Below are 20,000 nucleotides of genomic sequence, written 5' to 3'. Positions count from 1 at the left end.
CCCCTAATTTCTGGCTCCCATCTTATCTCGCAATTACTTATAACGTCACCAACTAACTTCGGAAGAACCCTCCCCCCATCCGATTTTGTTTTATATCATAAGTTGCTTAAAACGTGATTAGTTAAAGTTCAGAATAAAATCACGCTTTCTCTTAACGGTTAATTTAAAAAAAAAAAAAAAAAATCTTCTGAACGCTATTAAAAGTTAAATTCTTCACTAGTTTGGAGACGGAATGCGTTGTTGTGATAAGTGATTTTTTTCTCTACTAATTCGCACTTTTTATTTTAAGATTCAAATATTAATAACTACATTTTATTTCAGTATTTAATTTATGTATTTCTGTTGTATTAAATGCTAGCTTCTTTTTTTTTTTTTTTTTTTCTCGTCCATAAATGTTTATCTACCAAGTTGATCTTAAATATTGTATAATCAATCCATTATATTATCATTTTCAGTCCCCCACCCCTAATTTCTGGCTCCCATCTTATCTCGCAATTACTTATAACGTCACCAACTAACTTCGGAAGAACCCCCCCCCCATCCGATTTTGTTTTATATCATAAGTTGCTTAAAACGCGATTAGTTAAAGTTCAGAATAAAATCACGCTTTCTCTTAACGGTTAATTTAAAAAAAAAAAAAAAAAAAATCTTCTGAACGCTATTAAAAGTTAAATTCTTCACTAGTTTGGAGACGGAATGCGTTGTTGTGATAAGTGATTTTTTTCTCTACTAATTCGCACTTTTTATTTTAAGATTCAAATATTAATAACTACATTTTATTTCAGTATTTAATTTATGTATTTCTGTTGTATTAAATGCTAGCTTCTTTTTTTTTTTTTTTTTTTTTCTCGTCCATAAATGTTTATCTACCAAGTTGATCTTAAATATTGTATAATCAATCCATTATATTATCATTTTCAGTCCCCCACCCCTAATTTCTGGCTCCCATCTTATCTCGCAATTACTTATAACGTCACCAACTAACTTCGGAAGAACCCCCCCCCCATCCGATTTTGTTTTATATCATAAGTTGCTTAAAACGTGATTAGTTAAAGTTCAGAATAAAATCACGCTTTCTCTTAACGGTTAATTTAAAAAAAAAAAAAAAAAATCTTCTGAACGCTATTAAAAGTTAAATTCTTCACTAGTTTGGAGACGGAATGCGTTGTTGTGATAAGTGATTTTTTTCTCTACTAATTCGCACTTTTTATTTTAAGATTCAAATATTAATAACTACATTTTATTTCAGTATTTAATTTATGTATTTCTGTTGTATTAAATTCTAGCTTCTTTTTTTTTTTTTTTTTTTTTTTTTCTCGTCCATAAATGTTTATCTACCAAGTTGATCTTAAATATTGTATAATCAATCCATTATATTATCATTTTCAGTCCCCCACCCCTAATTTCTGGCTCCCATCTTATCTCGCAATTACTTATAACGTCACCAACTAACTTCGGAAGAACCCCCCCCCCATCCGATTTTGTTTTATATCATAAGTTGCTTAAAACGCGATTAGTTAAAGTTCAGAATAAAATCACGCTTTCTCTTAACGGTTAATTTAAAAAAAAAAAAAAAATCTTCTGAACGCTATTAAAAGTTAAATTCTTCACTAGTTTGGAGACGGAATGCGTTGTTGTGATAAGTGATTTTTTTCTCTACTAATTCGCACTTTTTATTTTAAGATTCAAATATTAATAACTACATTTTATTTCAGTATTTAATTTATGTATTTCTGTTGTATTAAATGCTAGCTTCTTTTTTTTTTTTTTTTTTTTTTTTTCTCGTCCATAAATGTTTATCTACCAAGTTGATCTTAAATATTGTATAATCAATCCATTATATTATCATTTTCAGTCCCCCACCCCTAATTTCTGGCTCCCATCTTATCTCGCAATTACTTATAACATCACCAACTAACTTCGGAAGAACCCCCCCCATCCGATTTTGTTTTATATCATAAGTTGCTTAAAACGCGATTAGTTAAAGTTCAGAATAAAATCACGCTTTCTCTTAACGGTTAATTTAAAAAAAAAAAAAAAAAAAATCTTCTGAACGCTATTAAAAGTTAAATTCTTCACTAGTTTGGAGACGGAATGCGTTGTTGTGATAAGTGATTTTTTTCTCTACTAATTCGCACTTTTTATTTTAAGATTCAAATATTAATAACTACATTTTATTTCAGTATTTAATTTATGTATTTCTGTTGTATTAAATGCTAGCTTCTTTTTTTTTTTTTTTTCTCGTCCATAAATGTTTATCTACCAAGTTGATCTTAAATATTGTATAATCAATCCATTATATTATCATTTTCAGTCCCCCACCCCTAATTTCTGGCTCCCATCTTATCTCGCAATTACTTATAACGTCACCAACTAACTTCGGAAGAACCCCCCCCCCATCCGATTTTGTTTTATATCATAAGTTGCTTAAAACGTGATTAGTTAAAGTTCAGAATAAAATCACGCTTTCTCTTAACGGTTAATTTAAAAAAAAAAAAAAATCTTCTGAACGCTATTAAAAGTTAAATTCTTCACTAGTTTGGAGACGGAATGCGTTGTTGTGATAAGTGATTTTTTTCTCTACTAATTCGCACTTTTTATTTTAAGATTCAAATATTAATAACTACATTTTATTTCAGTATTTAATTTATGTATTTCTGTTGTATTAAATGCTAGCTTCTTTTTTTTTTTTTTTTTTTTTTTTTTCTCGTCCATAAATGTTTATCTACCAAGTTGATCTTAAATATTGTATAATCAATCCATTATATTATCATTTTCAGTCCCCCACCCCTAATTTCTGGCTCCCATCTTATCTCGCAATTACTTATAACGTCACCAACTAACTTCGGAAGAACCCTCCCCCCATCCGATTTTGTTTTATATCATAAGTTGCTTAAAACGTGATTAGTTAAAGTTCAGAATAAAATCACGCTTTCTCTTAACGGTTAATTTAAAAAAAAAAAAAAAAAATCTTCTGAACGCTATTAAAAGTTAAATTCTTCACTAGTTTGGAGACGGAATGCGTTGTTGTGATAAGTGATTTTTTTCTCTACTAATTCGCACTTTTTATTTTAAGATTCAAATATTAATAACTACATTTTATTTCAGTATTTAATTTATGTATTTCTGTTGTATTAAATGCTAGCTTCTTTTTTTTTTTTTTTTTTTTTTTTTTCTCGTCCATAAATGTTTATCTACCAAGTTGATCTTAAATATTGTATAATCAATCCATTATATTATCATTTTCAGTCCCCCACCCCTAATTTCTGGCTCCCATCTTATCTCGCAATTACTTATAACATCACCAACTAACTTCGGAAGAACCCCCCCCCATCCGATTTTGTTTTATATCATAAGTTGCTTAAAACGCGATTAGTTAAAGTTCAGAATAAAATCACGCTTTCTCTTAACGGTTAATTTAAAAAAAAAAAAAAAAAAAAATCTTCTGAACGCTATTAAAAGTTAAATTCTTCACTAGTTTGGAGACGGAATGCGTTGTTGTGATAAGTGATTTTTTTCTCTACTAATTCGCACTTTTTATTTTAAGATTCAAATATTAATAACTACATTTTATTTCAGTATTTAATTTATGTATTTCTGTTGTATTAAATGCTAGCTTCTTTTTTTTTTTTTTTTTTTTTTTTTTTTCTCTCGTCCATAAATGTTTATTTATCTACCGAGTTGATTGCAAAAATAGATTACCTAATTGTACTCATTTTTAGTTCGTGGGAGGGGAATCTATCACCATACTTTCCCTTAAACAGGTCCGTTGGACTTTTATAAGTACAATACTTAATAGTTATTTTTTATTTATTTATTTATTTATTCTTTTTTTTTTTTTTTTTTAATGGAGAGTAGAAAACGCATTGTGGATGCGTTATCGGCAGCTCCTGTTACTCTCGCTTCTTCTTATTTGTCCCTCAGTCCTCATTTTTTAAATGAGTGATTTTTCTGACAAAGGGAGAAGAAAAAGCTGTTTTCTAGGTTGGCAGTATTTTTGCGCGAACAGTTGGCAGAGTTGGTGGAAATTTTCTGTTTCTATGTCTATCCTTGTAGCCATGTCACTAGTAAGGGTGCTGGAGGTAAACGTTTTGTCTGGGCTGACGTTATCCGCCTGATAGTCAGGGACCCGAACCTTGGATTAACCACTAAGGAGGCTGTACTATCAGCAGGTGCAAAGTACTGGGGCTGCTGTATTGCCATTTGGTGAATGGAATCTGGACCATGCAGTAGCTTCTGGTGGGGCCTCTCGATGCCATACTAGTGGGTAATTGTTACGGCTTTACCTTATCATGTGGTACAAAAAAAAAAAAAAATTCTTCGTTTCTTTTTCTCTCTTAGTTTCCCCTCTCTGTCCTGCTCTAAGTAAATCTGTCGACCTAGTCCACAAATTCCAAAATTTCATCATGACAAGTTTCAAGAAAAAATACACGATTAAACCCGGTTCTCCAACTTCCAACGTAGACCCCTACTACCATGTCTCCTTCTCCAACATCAGGGGTCTACGTTCTAACCTTCCAGAGGTTGAAACCCAATTACAGGAGACTAAACCAGACCTTTTATTTTTAAGTGAAACTGGCATTGGACAGGCTATTTCCCTAGATGAGTTTGCAATTACAGGATACTCTAACTTAACTTCTAAATCTGACCCCCAAGATCGCCATGGGCATGGAATATGTGCCTATATTAAAGATAGCTTTCCATGTGGGAGGGACATCTCCAGGGAAGATCCTAACTTACCCTATATGTGCTTCCGGGTTGCTTTAGCTCACACTACTGCATTTATATTTACTCTCTATCGCCCCCACAACAGCGGAGTTACTATCTTTCAAAGCATATCTGAGAAAATTGACCAAGTCCTTTCTACTTATCCTTCAGCTAACATTCACGTATGTGGAGACTTCAATGTTCACAACGTCGAATGGTTGACCCACTCAAACAAGACCGATGATGAGGGGAGGTTCTGTCATGATTTCTCCATTGCCTATGACCTCACTCAGATTGTTCAGGAACCTACCCGTGTGCCCGATAATGACGGCCAGTATGCGAGCCTACTAGACCTTTTTCTCACAACTTGCCCTGAACTATGTTCAGTTTCTGTTCTGTCGCCTCTTGGATCTTCCGACCACTCTGTTGTATCAATTAAGATAAAAATGAAATGTAATAAGTCCCCAGACGTACCACTTCATCGTACAGTATATCGATACACTAAGGCTGACTGGGATAGCTTCCGTACATTTATATCTGATCTACCTCTGCATTCCATGTTTAAAAAGGATGTGTCCTCTATAGTATTAGACCTAACTGAATGGTTAATTGTAGGTATTGACCATTTCATACCCTCTAAAAAGTTTCAGCAAAAACCTAACAGCCAGCCATGGTTCTCTCCAGAATGTGCTGCTGCCATTGCGCACAGAAATCACTTTTTCCACTGCTTCAAACGTAATAGATGTATGGAAACTAAAGCCGTTTTCAGGACTGCCAGCAACCATTGTAAGAAAGTAATAAGGAACGCAAGAGAGTTGTATGCTCAATCTGTTAAGTCCAAAGTAGCTGAGCAGCGGCTTGGTTCCCACCAGTTTTGGCAAATAGCAAACAGAATCCTGAACAGAAGCGTGTGCTCCATCCCAACTATTATCAATGGACCTGAGGTAATCTCGTCAGCATCAGACAAAGCCAAACTCTTTGTCAAGAACTTTGCAGCTAATTCTACCCTTTGCGACCAAGACCGCCAACCCCCAATATTTCCTCCTGTATCAGAAAACACGCTATGTGATATACGTATATCTGTACGTGATGTTGCGAAGCTAATCAAAAACCTTGATTCGAGTAAAGCAACTGGCCCTGATGGTATTCCAATTATAGTACTCAAAAAACTTCAACCTGAACTAGCGCCCATACTTACAAAACTGTTTAAACGTTGTCTTAAGGAGAATAGTTTCCCATCTCCCTGGAAAATCTCATCAGTATGCCCTGTATTTAAGAATTCAGGTGATCGCTCATCCCCCTCTCAGTACAGGCCAATAAGTCTCCTGTGCATCATGAGTAAGTTGCTAGAATCTGTGTTAAATACAGAAGTAATCAAACATCTCAACAAAAATAACCTTCTTAGTGACACTCAATATGGTTTCCGTTCTGCTAGATCTACAGCAGATGTCCTTACAGTTATATCGCATAGGATTAGCAAATCTCTCGACGGTGGCAATCTTTCTAGGGCAATTGCTCTTGACATATCTAAAGCCTTTGATAGGGTATGGCATAAAGGTTTACTTCATAAGATCGCTAGCTATGGTATAGCTGGAAAAGTCTTCTCAATTATTAAATCATTTCTTTCTGATAGGTTCATAAGAGTAGTAGTTGAGGGGCAAAAATCAGAAGCTCACAGTATTAATGCCGGTGTCCCACAGGGATCCATCCTGGGCCCAACTCTTTTCCTGATCTACATTAATGATCTTCCAAATCATATCCTTACATCATTTGTAGACATTTATGCTGACGACACTACCATTTATGGTACCACATCTAAGACAGTAAACGAGCAAGTACTCTCCAATTCTCTCTCCTCTGATCTTGAGCATGTAGTACAATGGGGAAAGGAGTGGCTGGTTACTTTTAATGCATCTAAAACCAAGCTTCTCTCTTTCCATCATCAACATTTTAATCCACATTTGTCATCAATTGAAATGAATGGCTCTCGTCTTCAGGAGGCCTCAAGTTTTGACAAGCTTCTGGGCTTGACCATTACTCCTGATCTTAAATGGAACACGTATATCAAATCTGTTGCCAAGGCCGCTGGAAAAATGGTGGGATCTTTCTATCGATCCAGTAGATATCTCACTGCTGATGCTATTCTCTATCTATATAAGAGCCAGGTACGTCCAAGGATGGAATACTGTTGCCACATCTGGGCAGGAGCTGCTAGAAAGGACTTGTCCTGCCTTGATAGAGTTCAAAATAGACTTCGTAGCCTCGTAGGAGATGTCCTTTTCTCCTCCTTACAACCTTTATCTCACAGAAGAGATGTTGCGAGTTTGTCTCTGATGTATCGTTATTTTCATGGAAAGTGTTCAACTGAGCTTCAATCTATGGTCCCCCCTCGCCAAACATTCACAAGAAACACTCGTCTAGCTGTAAACACTATCAATAATTTCCCCCACTCTTTATCTGTGCCTAAACCTAAACATAGATTCCATGAACAAAGCTTCTTTCTTAGAACTGCACGCCTGTGGAATTGTCTTCCGTTTTCCTGCTTTCCGGCTGACTACAATATGGTTGTGTTCAAGTCTAAGGTAAATAAGTTCTTGATGAGCCGTTCCATATAAGTTATTAAATTTACCAAATTTTCATTACTAATGATTACTATATTGACCAACTTCTACTGTACACTCTTTAACCCTTATCCTTGAGTGGCCTCTGGGCCTTGATAATGTGGTGATGCCTTTGTAAAAAAAAAAAAAATAAAAATTATATATATATATATATGTATATATAGTATATATATATGTATATATAGTATATATAGTATATATATATACATATATATAGTATGTATATACATATATATAGTATATATATATGTGTATATATAGTATATATAGTATATATACATATATATAGTATATATGTACATATATATAGTATATATATAGTATATACATACATATATATAGTATATATAGTATATATATGTATATATAGTATATATATGTATATATAGTATATATATATAGTATATATATAGCATATATATACACATATATAGTATATATACACATATATAGTATATATATAGTATATATACACATATATAGTATATATATAGTATATATATACACATATATATAGTATATATATAGTATATATATACACATATATATAGTATATATAGTATATATATACATATATATAGTATATATATGTATATATATACTATATATATAGTATATATTTACATATATATATAGTATATATATGTATATATAGTATATATATGTATATATAGTATATATATTAATATATATATAGTACATATATAGTATATATATAGTATATATACATATATATAGTATATATAGTATATATATACATATATATAGTATAGATAAAGTATATATATATACATATATATAGTATATATATGTATATATAGTATATATATAGTATATATATAAATATATATATAGTATATATAAAGTATATATATATGAAATATATATATATGTATATATATAGTATATATATATATGTATATATAGTATATATATATGTATATATAGTATATGTATATATAGTGTATATAGTATATATAGTATATATAGTATATATATATATATAGTATATATATAATATATATAAAGTATATATATAATATATATAGTATATATATAAAGTATATATAGTATATACAGTATATATATAGTATATACAATATATATATAGGATATATATATTATATATATAGTTTATATATTGTATATATATAGTTTCTATATAGTATATATATGTATATATAATATATATATGTATATATAGTATATATAGTATAATAGTATATATATATCGTATATATATATATGTATATATATAGTGTATAAATATAATGTATGTATATAGTATATATATAGTATATATATAGTATATATATAGTATATATAGTATATATATAGTATATATAATATATATAGTATATATAAATAGTATATATAGCATATGTATAGTATATATAGTATATATAAAGTATATATATAGTATATATAATATATATAGTATATATATAATATATATAGTGTATATATGGTATATTTATATAGTATATATATAGTATATATATAGTACATATGTAAAGTATATAAAGTATATATATAGTATATATAGTATGTATATATAGTATATATAGTATACTATCTATATATATATAATATATACCATCTATATATTTACTATCTATATATACTATATATATAGTATATATATAGTATACTATCTATATATATATACTATATACTATCTATATATATATACTATCTATATATATACTGTATATTTATACTATATATTTATACTATATATACATAGTATATATATACTATATATATACTATATATATCATATATACACATATTATATAATACTATATATATACTATATATATACTATATATATACAATATATATACTATATATATACAATATATATACTATATATATACTATATATATACAATATATAGTATATATATAGTATATATATTATATATAGTATATATATAGTATATATAGTATATATATAGTATATATATAGTATATATATAGTATATGTATATATATGTAGTATATGTATATATAGTATATATATAGTATATATAGTATATATATAGTATGTATTTTGATATAGTATATATAGTATATATTTAGTATATATATTGTATATATAGTATATATATAGTGTATATATAGTGTATATATATAGTATATATATAGTATATATATATAGTATATATATAGTATATACATACCATATATATAGTATTTATACTATATATATAGTATATATATAGTATATATACTATATATATAGTATATATATAGTATATATATAGTATATAGTATATAAAGTATATATATATAGTATATATATAATATATATAGTGTATATATATATAGTGTATATATAGTATATATAGTATATATATAGTATATATATAGTATATGTATACAATATATATAGTATATATATAATATATATAGTATATATGTATACTATATATATAGTATATATAGTATATATACAGTATATATATAGTATATATATATAGTGTATATATATATAGTATATATACATAGAGTATATATATATAGTACATATACATAGAGTATATATATATAGTACATATATAGTATATATATAGTATATATATATATATAATAGTATATATATAGAATATATATATAGTATATGTATATATAGAGTATATATAGTATATATATAGTATATATATATAGTATATATATATAGTATATATATAGTATATATATAGTATATATATAGTATATATATATTATATATATGTATATATATAGTATTTATATAGTATATATATATTGTATATATATAGCATATATATAGTATGTATATATATATATATAGTATATATATATGTAGTATATATATATATATAGTATATATATATGTAGTATATATATATATGGTATATATATACTATATATATAGCATGTATATATATATATAGTATATATATATAGAACATATATATATAGTATATATATATAGCATGTATATATATAGTATGTATACATATATATATATATGTATATATATATATATAGTATATATAATATAAAATTTTGCTAATAGTCGAAAACTTACAAGTTTTTCATAAGTTTCTTTTATTCTACCAAAAATTTTCCCATTTCAGCTGTTTTTGTTAAGTCTCGTGGTCTTTTGTTTTCGCGGAGATCTTCCAACTTATTAACTCAGCAGATGTCATTAAAGGAAAGTTGTTTGCACATCAAAAAAGCTGGTACACTGTTTTTTGGAAAAACATTCATGATAACGTTGTTATAGCTCGGCCATATTGAATATCGTGCAAAAAAAAAAAAAAAACAATTGATGTGTCTGTCTTTCTATATACATATTTAATTGATAAACTCTTAAACTGCTGGTTATATAACATTGAATTTTACTAGAAATTGTGATCATGCTTCAAGGATTGTTTATAATGAGTAAAATCTTGGTTTGGATGAATTAATAATGTGTACAGAAATATGGCGGCAAGTTGAAATGCAAAACGTTCATTTCAACTTGTCCACATATTTTTGTTTCTTTTAATTGATTTCTGTAAGCCATTTAATATTAAATATTTTTTATCTACATCAGTAGGGAGCACTAAATGGTTTGGGTCTAATTTTAGCTGATAACACCCAAGTCATTTTTTTTTTAAAATTTGAAATCAGTACTAAGTACAATATAATATTCTGTAGAGAATAGATTCTGTAATAATAAATACAGAATCTGCATGAATTAAAACATATTTAAGCATATTTTATGAACCGATAAAACCGGGCATCTCCCACGAGTATATATATATATAAAATAAAAATTACAATTAAATAAGATGGTAAAACTGAAGTATATTATAAATATTAAAGAATAATAAATTAAAGAATTTATAAATTAATCTCAACCAGATGTAAAATCTCGATAAAACCAAATAGGAGATAGAGCTTATAATAAGAGCAAATAGTATATAAAACATGTTAAAAAACACTTTGAAAAAGGGTTAAAAACATATTTAATCTGAAAAGGAAACACTTAATAAGTGGATAGTCCTTAATCTGCAGAGTTTTGAGGAAATACTTTCCTTCTCATCAGAGAGTAGAGAATTAGCAAAATGCGGGATCGGATTTTGCATACAAAAGTATTTTATGAAACTGCAAGTAAGTCAAAGATCTTACTTGGTAACAAAAAGTGAAGCAAAGGGAATATGGTAAAGAAAAAGATGATTTCACGTGAATGAATAGTCTGGTTAAAGGTAAATTATCCAATGACGGTAAAATCCAAAAATATAAATCCAAGAAGGTTAATCAAATTTCCATTCGCACAAGTAAAATCCAAGGAAATCACGTAATTGGAAGATGCTCCAAAATAATCCAAAAGGCCGAAATCCATGGAATAATTCACAAATAGGTACAAGGAAAAGTGGGAAAATTCCAATAATATTAATAAAAGAAAAATAAGATATACATTTGACACGGCTGACGAGACAAAAAGTAATTAAGAAAATATATATATATATATATATATATATATATATATATATATATATTTCAAAATACTGACTAAAATGTTTTATTTATAATGAAGAGTATTGACTGAAAAAATTGTCATGAAAAAATATTTGTTTTACAATTTTAAAAAACTAAAAACAATCAAGTATTTCTTCAGTAATCAATTTCTATTTTAGTTATGTAAATCACTTACATTTAAAGTGGTATGAAACACAAAGTCTTCTTGGATTTTAATGCATTTTTAAATGCATTAAAATCCGATAAGACTGTGTTTCATAAACAAACAGTGAAAAAATCTTATCCTAAGCCGCGATTGAAACTTGAACATTGCTTTTACCAATCAGGTAAAAGTTATGTATTAGTTTTTTTTTAAAATGCAGGATATTGAAAAAGTAAAAATATCTCCAAAATATTTCGAAATGCTAACTGAAAGGTTTGATTTATAACAAAGCGAACAGACTGAAAAAAAAGTCTTATGTAAAAATGATTTGATTTGCAATTTTAAAAATTAAAAATAATATGAAATTTTCAACTTTCTAGCTTGACAACGTTATCAATTAAGGTCATGAATTTACTTCAAGTTTTAATTACATACATTTAAAAAAAATAACTTACTATACTATTCTCTATTGAAAAATAAAAAATAACTCCAAAATATCAAACATATATTATGATGGTAACGAAATCTCCTTTACCACTAGATCATGTGTTACATGATCCTTCAGTTCAATCCTTTTTCTCTCAGTAGCCACAGAAGAACATTTTGCCAGGAGAGGCAAGTTGTAAAAGAAAAAGACTCGACGACTCATTCACTAGCCTTCATCAACTCACGCACATCTGTACATACACAAAGTTATAATGACATTGTGTAGTTGGGCAACTATGAAGATATATATCATAAAATGCATAATGTCAGTTGCCCTGTAGCACTGAAGTTTACTAAACTCGTTTGTACACACATTGTCTACGCATAAACTATCCTGAATAAAATTGGACCAATCAGAGAACTTTCTGAATTTATTCGAAATGGTCTTTCCTTGAAGCCACTTCAATCCTTTAAAAGGGTTAGATTTACCTAAATAAACCAGTGGAGCCCAGGTGACTAGAGTCCACAGATCGGCGTCGCTGGGCGCCTCTTTGTTCGGCCTTGAGCATGCCGAATCTCTTTACTCACACAACAATTGTACACAAACATTAGCAAACACACAGACGCACAATTCTCAACCTATTCCCTGTCGCAATATTCACACTTACAAGGCACAGCAGATACACACAAACTGCTAAAATTCCTTTATTCTCGTCTGCCCATTCAAAGGTCAATTTATTCACTGAAAAATTTAAAACCTGAACTTTCATTCTAATATGAAAATTAATGAACATTGACTCTTAATAATATATTGTGATAAAATATAATTTAATTGAGCAGAGAAGTTTGGATTATGATTTTCTGACCATTATAATATGCGACTCTTAAACTATCGACTTTGACTTCCTTGATATCTCAGCTAAGGAATCATCCTTGTTTTACAAGGACTATGTTTTTACACACAGCCATAAACTTCCATTTTAAACATATATAAAATAGCTCTTTTGTGAATGTGCGCCTTTTGAACTAATTATTTTGTTTTTGTCTATCATATAACATGTCTCTCATTTTCTCACATTTGATTATAAACCTAAAAACCTTTTTCACTGAAAATATTTCTTCGAAACCAGCTCATTCCACAAATGCCTTCCCCTAAATTGGAAACTCCTAAAGAAGACCCTATGTCAGGCCGAATGTGGCAGTTCATAGACATTGCCGATAGCAACACAGTAGGAACAAATGTCCTCAAACTTATCTTCTTGCAAGAGCAAAAGTAAACGCAAGATCAGTTTTTAATGTGGAGAAAATATAGCTCCCTCAAAAGAGGCACTCTGAATTTAAAATAATTAAATAAATAAAAATGCCCTAGTCAAAAAGGACTACATCTTTATTAACTGAGAACAGAAAAGACTAAGGGTAGCATCAGAACAGATACTACACTTTATTCCTAGACAAAAAAAAAACAAACATGTTGAATGGTAGCTTACTAGCTACTTTTTGATTTTCCAAAAACCTGAAAGAAAAACAAATTCTAGCTTCGTTTTAACTTATTGGTCTAAGGGAGGTAACTATTTTACTAAAGTAGTTGAAAAAAATCATTTTTTTTTCTTACAATTACTTAAATGCTTTGTTTCAGAAAAATTACAATATTGTCGCATTTTTACTTTTTTGATACGGGCAATATGGGTGGGAAAAAGATGGGGAGGGGGGCATAATTTTAAAAGCTGTTTTGTCATAATTTTTTGTAAGTTTCCAACTACTTTTTGATTGTCTTTGAAAGATTAAAGCCTAAAGTTAATTTCCAAAAGAAAAAAAAAAATAGTTGTACATGTGAAAAAAAAAAGTTATAATGAAAATTGTTTTCACGGTAACATTCAGAAACTAACAAATTCAGGTAAATTTCAAAGTTAAATAAATTCATTGTAAAAAAATCCTTTGAAAGATAAATATTAGTTTTCTGGTTTTATTTCAAAGATAATTAGTAATGTAAAGCCCTAAGATATTGAATTAAATAAAAAACAAAAAAACACCTTGTCCAAAATAGCTCAATCATCCCCCAGAAGCGAGAGATTCTGGCTTCGCTAAAAATTAAAAAAAAATAAAAAAGACAAAGTCATCGAAAAATACGTTCTACCTAAGGCTCAAAATGTCAGAAAGTCAAAAGGCTGCTTGAAAATGATGTCAGGTAGTTAGAGGGGAGTAGAGAGTGCTGTTTTTTTTCCTCCCAGGCGTGCATCTATACATTCCTATCGTGAATTTTTGTATCATTTTTATCATTTTTAATTTAATTATTTTTCTGTGTTCCTGCTTTTAGATCAAAAATTTTTTTTATTTTCTACGATTATATAAAAATTATGTTACGCCAAAAGTTACATGTTCATTCAAGTAAGGAAAATATTAGAATCTTACATATAAATATTATGTGTAACAGGTAATTTTTTTTAAAACGTAGAAATATTTTTTGCACTGATGCTTTTGTGGGAAAACTTTGAATAAACAATGCTTAATTCAATGATAATATCAGTAGTTCAAGAAATTAATTATTTTTTATTCGCATTATATTGAATTCATTAATATGGACTTTAGGGTTTTTTTTCATAATGTTCCTAAAAATTTTTTTTTTCTTTTTTTTATTGTTACAATTTACGATGCTTTATTTACATAAATAAAAGCAAAAATAAATTCATTCATTGTTTTGTTTTTTTACTACTGAAAACCGTAATTTTAGTAAAGGTGTTTTTTGTTGTTGTTTAAACAATATAATACATTTTCACTTTGATTCAAATAGAAACAGAGGGTTCATTATATTCTGTGATCATTATTTTATAAATACTGAAACTTTCATTAAAATTGGTTCATTTCCTGATTTGGGGGAATTTTTAAGTAAAAGGGGGGTCAAAATGTTTATACATTTGAGCATTGGATATTCATTTTGTACATACCTATATAAAACTTTGTTATATAAAATAAAATAATCGAAAAAAAAAAAGTAAATCAGTTTTCTAACAAAATTTAGTAAAATAGATTTACCTCCCTTAGACTAAAAAGTCAAGATTCCGAATTGTTTTTATTGTTTTAGATGAATCAATTCCATTTGATATTGATAGGGTTGCCTTTTTTCTTTCTTGACCTTCGGACCAAGATCAAAGTGTTGTATATTTTCTGATGCTGCACTACACTTTTTTTGGTCTCGGTTAATGGAGAAGAAATCCTTCATGACTGATACATTTTTTTTATTTTTGTTACTGACCAGAGTGCCCCTTTTTGCTCGTTCCCCCACACACACATTAAAAACCGACGGTAATTTTTTAGTTTACCGACTCCTCAGCATTCACCTATAATTTGTCAACTTTTTTATGTTTTCGGGTACATTGAGAAAGAATATCGCATTTATTTTTGCACAAACGCATAGTTATCCATATTTGAAGACATTCAGTATCCAACGTAATCACTATTGTTTTTGCTGGCGGCCATCTTGTTTCCCATTTAGGAAAAAACGCCAAAAACAGCCAAACGGAGCCAAAACAGCCAAAACATGGCCCCCAAAACATTTTTCGGCTTCACTAGCGAAATACCCCCCCCCCTCTTCCGGATATTTTTCCACTTCCCGATATAAAAACAGAAAATCTTTTTTTCATTTTCTTAATTACATTAATTTTTTCACTTTCTTAATTATATTCATTTTTTTTTTTCACTTTCGTACTAAAATGCACGCACGCGCGTAGTCACTTGACGTTTCACTAGGTGCATGAATACATGGCGGACATTTTAAATGACAAGAAATATTTTTCATAAAATAAAGTTTTCACCTCATTTAAGAGTAAAAATATTGCTGTCAGTAAGTTTTCACGAGCTGTTTACAAAAGCATGTTTTATGTTTTTCGTTATTTTTTGGGGGGGAGGGGTTGTTGAAATATAGAACTTGTGTACTTTAACAGGGGCTTCTGCAGTTTAATTAATCGTTTTTTCATGGAGGGGCGGGGGCGGGTGTGTTGTGACGGCAACACACCCGCCCCCGCCTCTCCGTGGAAAAACGGTTTGCAGAAGCACCTGTTGAAGTACACAAGTTCTATATTTGAATAACCCCCTCCCCCAGAAAAAGAACGAAAAACATAAAATATGCTTTGCTCCTGAAAACTTATTTAAAAATTTTATTTTTTTATTTTAGATCAATTAAAAGGGGTTAATACCATGCAAACCGTAAATTTGCGACGGATTTGATTATCTGATTTGTGGCCTGCAACATTGAATATCCCTTTAATAAAAAAAATTAATGGTCAGTGTTCTGTTGTAGCAAAAGGTAATATTTACCTTTTTAATTTATTTTAATAAATATTATTCTAAATACTGCTTTTAATTTGTGATCTTGTTTTTACGTTCTTTCCTTTCGTTCAAGATTTCTTGGTTTTACCACATCCCCCTCCAATAAACCTGACTTTCTTTTGCACCAATGCCGGTAGTGGGAGGGGGGGATTCCAGTTCCATGTAACATATTTAGCTTTTTTTGGCGTTTTTTCGTTATTGAAAAACAAGATGGCTGCCATTAAAAATAATAAGGATTTCGTTAGATACTGAATGTTTTCAAATATGGATAACTGCGTGTTTGCGATATTCATTCTCAGCGTATCCGAAAGCCTTTTTTTTTTCTTTTTTTTTTACACAGTGATCACCACTTATCAAGGCCCGGAAGCCACTCGGGGATAAGGGTTATTGCAAGTACATTACGTTAGTGTGGAGATTTGATGAAGTGTTTAATTAGGGGGGCGGTTCATTAGGAATTTGTAAACATTGGACTTGAAAACATCCAAGTTGTAGTCCGGAGGGAAGCAGGCAGACGGAACAGAGTTCCACAGGCGTGCAGTTCTAAGAAAGAAGCTTTGTTCATGGAATCCGCGTTTTGATTTAGCTACAGATATAGAGTGGGGGATATTTTTAACAGTGGATTCAGCTAGACGGGTGTTTTCGTGAAAGATTGGGGAGGGGGAGGGACAAAAAAAATTATTCATTACGGATTTTGAAAGCGATGTACACGTTCAACATGACAAGGGAAATAACTCTAGAACTGTTGAGAGGCTTTTCTCCCGTTAACGTTTGACTTTTCTCCCCCTCATTTTATGATGTCATTACGAAAAACAATACTACATTCACTCCTGTTATTCAGAACCCAAATCGACGTGTAGCATTTGACACAAAAGGACTTCTTCCCTAGCATTATCTCCTTCCAAGAAGTGGCGAAGTTTTTTATTTGTTTCTCTAGTCCTTTATGAAAATGTTGCTGCGAGGTAGTGCCGATGGGAAGAGGCTATTCTCTCAGCCATAATGCTCGTTTTGAAGGAGAGGAATCTCGTTATGAACTAACCTTGCCACTGTGGAAGAGGACGAAAAAACAAACTTAAATTAAAAATTTGCTACTTGTACAGTTTAATCAAAACGTTAAAAAATGAAAATATTAAAAAAAAAAAAAAAAGTTATACTGTACGCACTCGTTATGGAATGAAGATTTCATAAAAAAAACACCTAATTTGATCAAGTAGGTTTTTTTTTTACATAAGAAAATCACAATTTAATGCGATCGCTCAAATCGCAGCCATCTTGCTTATTTTGTGAACAAGGAGGGGGGTGCCTTTAAAGAAAAAAGGGATTAACAAAGGACAAAATGAAAAATGGATTAAAAAAGGACAGACAAACTCTATAAAATAAATGAAAAAAACTAAAATATTTATCTAGGTATTTTTCTGCACATGTTTCGAAATAATCTCGTAAAATTTTGACAAAATTTAAGGGGTGATTGGAGTTATCTCCCATGGCGCCCTCTCCTCATCCACAAAATAAACAAGATGGCCACGACTCAATCGATTTCGTTAAAGTTTGATTTTCCTCTGTAAAAAAAAAAAAAACGAAACTATTTGATCAAATAAAGTGGTTATTTTTGTATGAAACCCTTATTCTATAACGAGTACCTATAATATATTTATTTAATATTTTCATTTTTAATTGATTAAACTTACCAAAAATTTATATCCAATCATAAAGTCCTTATTTACTTTTATCTCTACGGGAAAAAGTTAGATATAAACCATTCTTTTGATTTTGATTACTTGGCACAGAGAGGGGTGGAGGAGATAATGAAATTTCTTTGTAGTTGTGGTAGAAGACAAGTTCTTGCTGTGAATATCTGAGAGGATTTGGAAGGATTAATGGAATCGAACAAGTTTGAATACTTGTAAGTGGATTCATTAAATGGAATCTGTTGACATTAGACTTTCAAACTACCATGTTGTAATCTCCAGGGAAGTAGTCCCATGATAATGTGTTACATAGACTGTGAAAAGCCCTTGTGAAAAACAAGATCTTGCTACAAATGTTTTACAAAGAACAGTCGAACACCTTCCATGGGAATAATTATAGAGAATTCTACATTATGTCATATGAATATATATGAATATATATTTTAAGAGTTTGATCTGTTCTAATTTTAGCCAGGATCATTGTGATCACCCTTATATTTATCATATGAGCCACCGCACTTAAAATGTCCACAACTGCCCGAAAGAGTCTTGCATCACTTTAATTTTCTTTTAGAATCAAATCCTTTAGAATAAGATTAAGCTGTAACGCTACTAAACCTTATGTTTAGAATCCTTATTCTAATGTTGATCAAACTCCATTACATGATTTTGATTCTAGAAAATGCGCAACTCGTCTAGCTACAACAACTTCCCTCACTTTTTATCTGTGCCTAAAACTAAACGAAAATTCCACTAGCAGAATCCGTTTTCTAGAAGTTTCCATCTGTGGAGCACAATATCACGGTCATTTTCAAATCTAATGTTTTTTTTTTCTACATAGGCATCACCACTTATCAAGACCCAGAGTCCACTCAAGGATAAGGGTTAAAGAGTGTACAGTAGTCAATTGGACAATATAGTAATCGTTAGTAATGGAAATTCGGTAAATTTGTTAACTTAAGTGAAATGGCTCATCAAGAACTTGTTTATGTTGGACTTGAAGACAACACTGTGTAGTCAGCTGGAAAGCAGGCAAACGGAAAACAATTCCACAGACGTGCAGTTCTAAGAAAGAAACTTTGTTCATAGAATCTACGTTTAGGTTTAGGCACAGATAAAGGATGGGAAATTATTGATAGTATTGTCACTAGACGAGTGTTTCTAGTGAAAGTTTGGCAAGGGCGACAATAAATTAGAGCTCAGACGAGCACTTGCCATGAAAATAACGATAAAGCAGAGACGGGCTTGCAACATCTCTACTGCAAGAAAGAGGTTGCAGGGAAGAGAAAAGGGCATCCCCTACTAGGCTACAAAATCAAGGCAGAAGTCCTTTCTAGCAACTCCTGCCCAGATGTGGCCATTCATGGACGTACTTGACTCTTATATAGATAGAGAATTGCATCAGTAGTAAGATATCTACTGGATCGTAGAAGGATCCCACCATTTTTCCAGCGACTTTGGCAACGGATTTGATGTATGCGTTCCATTTCAGATCAGGAGTAAAGGTCAAGCCCAGAAGCTTGTCAAAACATGAAGCCACACAAGACAAGAGCCATTCATTTCAATTGATGCCAGATGGTTATCAGAGCGTTGATGATGT

This window comes from Euprymna scolopes, chromosome 19 (assembly GCF_053919585.1).
Source record: "Euprymna scolopes isolate OS-2025 chromosome 19, ASM5391958v1, whole genome shotgun sequence".
Lineage (NCBI taxonomy): Eukaryota > Metazoa > Mollusca > Cephalopoda > Sepiida > Sepiolidae > Euprymna > Euprymna scolopes.
Note: the sequence above shows the minus strand (reverse complement) of the source record.